The sequence below is a fragment of the Dermacentor albipictus genome, chromosome 10 (genome assembly GCF_038994185.2).
Source record: "Dermacentor albipictus isolate Rhodes 1998 colony chromosome 10, USDA_Dalb.pri_finalv2, whole genome shotgun sequence".
NCBI classification, from domain to species: domain Eukaryota; kingdom Metazoa; phylum Arthropoda; class Arachnida; order Ixodida; family Ixodidae; genus Dermacentor; species Dermacentor albipictus.
Window position 1 is genome coordinate 50806693 of NC_091830.1, and position 6619 is coordinate 50813311.

The 6619-nt window shown below is 45.8% G+C and overlaps 1 pseudogene; it reads right to left on the minus strand.

Moving 5' to 3' along the window:
- Positions 1-1235: 1235 nt before the first annotated feature.
- Positions 1236-4381, minus strand: LOC139051005 (uncharacterized; annotated as a pseudogene).
- Between the last annotated feature and the right edge of the window lie 2238 nt (positions 4382-6619).

The following is a 6619-nucleotide window of genomic DNA, read 5'->3' on the forward strand; positions in this document are numbered from 1 at the left end:
ACAGGAGAGAGAGAAAAAGTTCACCGATGATTACGATACTCCCTATTGCGAAATTTACACCCGCCGTGGTCGCTCAGTGGCTATGGTGTTGGGCTGCTGAGCATGAGGTCGCGGGATCGAATCCCGGCCACGGCGGCCGCATTTCGATGGGGGCGAAATGCGAAAACACCCGTGTGCTTAGATTTAGGTGCACGTTAAAGAATCCCAGGTGGTAAAAATTTCCGGAGTCCTCCACTACGGCGTGCCTGATAATCAGAAAGTGGTTTTGGCACGTAAAACCCCAAATATTATTATTATTATTAATGCCAAATTTGAGCGCAACTGTATACGTGTTTTCAATTCGCGATATACTGGCTGGCGCAGACAATCTGTCTCGTGGGGCACGTTGCAAACTGAGCCAACTGTGGCGCGACTCCCTCGCTAATCGGGATATCGCGAGTGGCAGCGCTTAGATGACGCGTGGGCTCGTTCCACAGCAGTCGCCACTGACAGACTGCGCTCACGCAGCGCTTTGTTTCCATATATGGGACCGGTGGACGCGCTGGCCCAACACCCTCTAGACTAGGCAAGGCCTCTCTGCTCCTCCGTGACGTCATCACACTACGACGGGCGCCGGAGTTCGTGTTCATGAAGGGATGCTGCTGCGCGTTCGTTCTTGTGTAACTGCAGCGCGACGTGAAATCGTCCTTTGAAGATTTTGTCCCCGTGATTTAATGCTGGCGTATATCTACGATGTCATTTCCGGTACACAGTCCACGGTGAATAGGTTTAAAAACTGAAAGCGGTTTCCGGATTATGAATATATGTTGGCTATTCAGTATCTTTTACTATCGCCTAAGATTGCCTGAAAGTCCGCGCTTTCTTTTTTTTTGGGGGGGGGGGGGGGCACTGATATCCCGCTGTGCCTTCACATATATCTTTATTTTTATTAATAGCTCGTTGCATGACGCGGACGTTGAAATTATTTTCGGGCAAAAATTGAACCATGTGGTATATCACCTAGCGCCGACTGTTTGCCAGGAATATGACTACTATTTGTAACCTTTTTCTTCCAGACAAACAGTCACCCTCTCCACACACAGACAAAAAAACATTGCCATAAGTTATGGCTCTCAGAACAGCTTACAGCTTCATGGGTGGCATCTGAAGTGAGCAGATGCCTTTCTATTTGATAATATTGAAGCAAGCTGTGTTACATACAAAGGATATGTTTATTACAGAGTACAAGTATTCAGAAAACTTTCAGAGGTGTTGCACACAAGGAGTCAGAACAGTCAAGATTTGAAAGTGTTAAGCTTCCGTTTTTGAGCAACTTTTGCTTGCACAAGACTGTCGTTCCTATTTTTGCAATAGTTTTTCAGCAGAATGTTTGTTGCAGCGCTAAGAATGTGATGCATAACAATGTGAGGACTATGCCCACTTTCACATTTGTCGAAACTGTCACTGTCTTTTATCAGGTTGGTAGCCAGTGTGAAAAGGGCTTGCCTTTGGTTCGCTAGAGAATGGAATCGCACAGCATACTTTTCACTTCGCAGCTTGTCCAGGACGATTTCAGTAGTCATTACACCATTCACAACTGGAGGTTGGGGGAACTTGAGCCCTCCGCGATTCATGCTTGCTATAATTTCTGCATTCTCAATTATGATGTCTTCATCTTCTACCAAATTTGCTCGGCAAGCAGTGGGTGACTGCTTGCCGAGTGCATGCAAGTTTTTTAAGTGCAGCATGGGCACAGTATCCGGCCACGTACGTTATAGCTGGAAGATTTTGTGCCTTCATTTCGAAGTCCTTGTCATTTACTTCAATGTCGAACCTCTGTAGAATCGCCTCATCAATGCTGACAGCAGGTGCCCCTGAATCCAAGTCTGGAAGCGCCAGGGCTCTTTGTAGGCGAAGCTTGCGTTCGGATTCGAACACTTGTCTGATGGACACATGGTACTGCGACCCGGAAAGCTGCCTATACTTCCCAAATCTTTCCTCCAAGCAGTCTGTCTGGAACTTCCCCAGAAGTACGTAGTCAAATCCAAGGTCTTCAAGGCAATAGTTTATTATCTTGACCAAGGCTTCAGTAGTGAGACGCAAGGCACTGTGGGTCTCCCGAGTGAGAATTCCATTGTCAAACTTCAAGCTCTCCCCGTGGTCAAGCCACTGCATGATGGTTTGAAGGAATTCAACTTGTGGACACAGCTTTCCTGCAATGGGAGTCTGCAGGTCATCACGAAGCCGGCGTCCTTTGCTGGGCGACTTCACATTAACAATCCTCCACCAGGTTTCGACAACCTTTAAGAACTCCGCTGTTCCAGCTGCATGCTGCAGCGCATACCGTTGACCGCATGTTTCTAGAGCAGCTATGGTTGATAGGCTGAACACTTTCAGTGCAAGCTTCACATTTTGCCTTTCCATATTAGATGGATTGAGGGCCTTTACTGACAGTGTTGGAGCAGCCTTGATAAGGTGGTCTTCTTCTTTCAGATGAAGATCACGAAGGGTCTTGAACGAAGCAGTGATAATTTTGGGGTTGGAGTTCAAATTCATAAGTGAAGGAAAAAACATGCAGGTTCCATGGTTCTTTTGGTTGATCCAATTGTTCCGAATACATTTCAACAAGTGAACAGGGTCAATAACGAAAAATAGAGGACGAGTGGGATCTGATGGGTGAGGATAGGAGCTGCTGACTTTTGATGACAATCCAAAGAGAGACATTGTTTTGCGATTGATAGAGTTGTTATCTGTGATGACTGCAATGATGCGAAGCCCAGTTTTTTCAAGCTCATTTATGATGCTGCGGAGCACAGTGTTCAGCTGTTGAGCATTGATTTGTTCTACTGGCAAAATGTGAACAACACTTTTCTGTGATGACAGGAGGCTTTGGATCATAAAGACATGAGCTGTCTTTGCAGCATTTGAAGTGTTGCTGGCAGTGCCGACAATCGTGCCACCCTTATAATCAAAATACGCCTGTAGATGGATCTCATCCATCATGAGAACCACCGACTTCTCATGGTCCTTCATTGCACTCGCGAGCTTCTTCGCATAAAGCAGGAAAGAAGCATCCTGCTGTTCAGCTGCTGGATTTACAACATATGCATTGCATACACGCCTGATCGTGGACTCATGTGGCAATGTGAGACCTCCGTAGTTACGCGAGTACCTATAAGCATGAGGAGAGATGGTAAATAGAAGGCTGGAAAACACCAACAGCTCTGAAGAGTAGCGGGGTGACTTGCTTAAAAGGAGAAAGACTTGTTCCTTTAAAAATGTCATAGCATCTTGCCGCTCTTCGTCTTGCATTTCTTGGTTTGTTGCGTCTTCAAGAAGAGATAGCATGAGCTTCAATATGCCACCTGTCTTGTCTTCAGGTTTGCGGAAGGCAGGAACCTTATCACAGCTCTCAACAGCATCCAACAGACCTGTCAAGCACCGAATATCATTCACAGTTTTTGGAATGATCTCCACGCCATCAAGTTTGGTGACCTCGACATCATGAAAATACAGCTTTAGAGAGAGGTCCTCGGTGACTTTACCGGACTTTTGGATTGCTGGGGCACCATCGACAGTCAGATTGAGAAAGAGAATGAAGTCATGCTGGGAAACAACCGTCCAGAATTTGGAGACCTTGATAGATGGTATGCATTTCAACAGCGCCTGAAAGTTGTCAATTTTGTTTCTGACCTCTTCCGCCTGGTGTGTTTCAGTAGACAAGTTGATGGCATCTTGTAACGCAGCTGCCTCTCGGCGCATCCTCTTTTCATCAGGGGCCTCTCGAGACGTGGTTGCATTTGGGGCAGAAAGATATGCCGGGCAGTCGGGAACTATGCTCGGGACAGCATCAGGTCGTAGCCGTACGAGCTTCAGTGTCACTTCAATCACTTTGCCGGTCTTGGTATCCGTGTAGCTTGTTCTATTTACCATGTCAGACGGTTTAAAGTGGCGCTCGCAGACCTGGGATAAGAAAAAACAAAGACAGCAAAAGCTTTAGAACCTGAAATTTAAAGATCATACAGGTGCATGACAGTGCGAGAAATTTCTATGAATTTCGTGCGAACTGAATGTCAGCAACACAAATTTACTCGGTCCGAAAGAGGCAGCACTACGGATTCATCTCGCAACATGCTGCCTGCAGCGTTTTCAATACAACTAAGAGAGGCGTAACAACGACAGTTAAAGGAATGTTTCCTTACCACCGACCGCTTTCCTGGAGTGAAGTTCGCACGGTGGATAGCTCTAATCCATTGAGCTCTTCTTGCTGGGTCCGAAGGGAAGGTGAAGACACGCACACGCTCACCACCGTCATAGTTCCCGCGGCACCGCGGTACGCAACAATGCCCGGGCATTATCACAGCCTGCACACTGGACACACACCTCCCGGCACTGAAGTACTTCCTCGTCGTTACCGACGACGTTACCGTACTGGTGCTAACTCTGAAACAGCGTTGAGTTTCGTGACACACGCTGCACGAAAAAAAAGAAACGCAGAACTGCGAACACGTGCAACAACATTCACGAAATGAAGGAGCACTGATGTTTACCGCAGTGCGAACGCATTTTCCAGTCGAGCCAACACCCTCTAGACTAGGTCGAGCACTCTGTACGAATACGTAAAAGTATAACAAAACCATGTACATAAAACAATATTACGTTCCAAAATAAGCGGTTCAACAAAAAGTATAAATTTTCACAAAATAGCATTTTTATTTTTGCAGCAAAGCAGCAATGAAAGCATCAAAATGTTTTCTTAAATTCGATACTTCGGCTGGTACTGCTCCGCGCATGCGTTGTTGCACGAAGAAGACGGAGGTCGGTTGGAGAAAGTGGGGGCACGACGGCCGCTCCTCGAAAGCGCCGAGAGCTGGTCCGTCGTAGTGTGATGACGTAGCCACAAAAGAGAGGAGGATATGGAGAGGCCTTAGCTAGTCTAGAGGGTGTTGGCTGGCCGCATGCCTTATCGATGGCGCCATCGATGAACAAGCGACGCGCGCTACAGTGGCGCCATCTCGTAGCGTCTTGCGCCGCACTACGCATTTCTTCTCAAGCTTTCGCCATACCCTCCTCCTCCGATTTCCGCCACACGGTTCTGCTGCACCCTCCTCCGCTTTTCTCCTCGCGCTCGCTGTGTTCTTTCACTCGCTAACACCCTTCGCTGTGCTTGTTCACTCGGTTACACCGAGGGACGCTGAAGCTCAACGCAGGAACGGGCGCCTAAGTGCTGCGCTCTAAAATGAAAAGGGGAAAGGAAAGCCAGGGGGTTATACCAGATGTCAGTCCGGTATGCTACCCCAAGCAAAGAAAAAGGGGGTTAAGACTTTAGCTCGGGTCCAACTCCGACTCAGCCTATTCAAATACATGTAAAACGCAAAAACGTTTTTCTGAGATAACCCCTTGACCAATGTTAATGAAACTTGTTGAATTTGAGAGAGAAAGTTAAGTTCTAGTGACTGTTGGAAGCAGAATTTTGATTTAGGGCATGAATTTTGTTAAGGAGATTTTCAAATACTCGACCGTTTGAAAAAAAAATAGAAGCACGAAGTTTACAAATTCATAGCTCTGCATCAAGAACAGATATAGTGGTTCTGTAAACGGCATCCATTATATCATTGAAAGCGGAAAAATTTGATATGTAATTTTACATCTTACGTCAATTTGTTACGTTGGTTACAAGGGTTCTGCAAAAGCTGTATTTCCATATTACAAATTTATTTTTATATTCATGCGTAACATATCAATTTTGTCCGCTTTAGATGTACTATTAGATGCAATTCACAGAATTGTATTATCCTTTTTTGTTTTAGAGTTACATAGTTGTAAAGATGATAGTGCCGTTTTTTGAAAATTTTCGATTTTTGCCGATATTTAATAAAAAATTCACGACCTAACTCAAAAATTCGAAACCAACAGTCATTAGATTTTAAGTTTTTCTTTTAAGTGCAACAAACCTAGTCAAATTTGGTGCAGTGGTTACCGAGCAAAACTAATTCTCCTTTTACATGTATTTAGATAGGAGCACCCGAGCTAAAGCTTCCTCTTAAGGAAAGAAAACGGCGCGATAGAGGAGAGAATAAACACTGAGCCCACGTTCATCAGGAGGTGCACATCAAGTATGCTGTCGGTCACCGAGTTCTGTCGACGTCAGGAGCTGCGGCATTGCACATGTCGTTTTGCGTGTTTCCGACACACGTAGCCAAGTCCATTGCCCCTGCGATTGTTGTCACCGTAAATGCCCTCGACTATAGCTTATCTAATCTAGTAAAGTATGGAGTACGCCGGGGCCAGATACCAAGGTTATGCTACATAAACTGAGATCAACAGCTCACCCGTGAAACGCCACGCAGGAAATGAAGATCACGATAAAAGGAAATGTCATCGCAGTGGCAGACAAACGCAGGCAAAAAGATGTTTTATCGAATGCACGTCGCAAGAGCAAATGAATATACAACGAGATTGAGACCTGTGTGATATAAACGCGCAAAAGAAGAGGCGACAAGTACCGAGCATGAAAGCGAGTTTATCAGAGCAACGTCCTTCGCTGTTATATGAAAAGAGAGCTGAACTTGGTGCCAGCGAAAAAAACAAAGACAAAAAAGACAAGCCGCGGGCTCGGCGAGTCGTCCTAAATAATGAA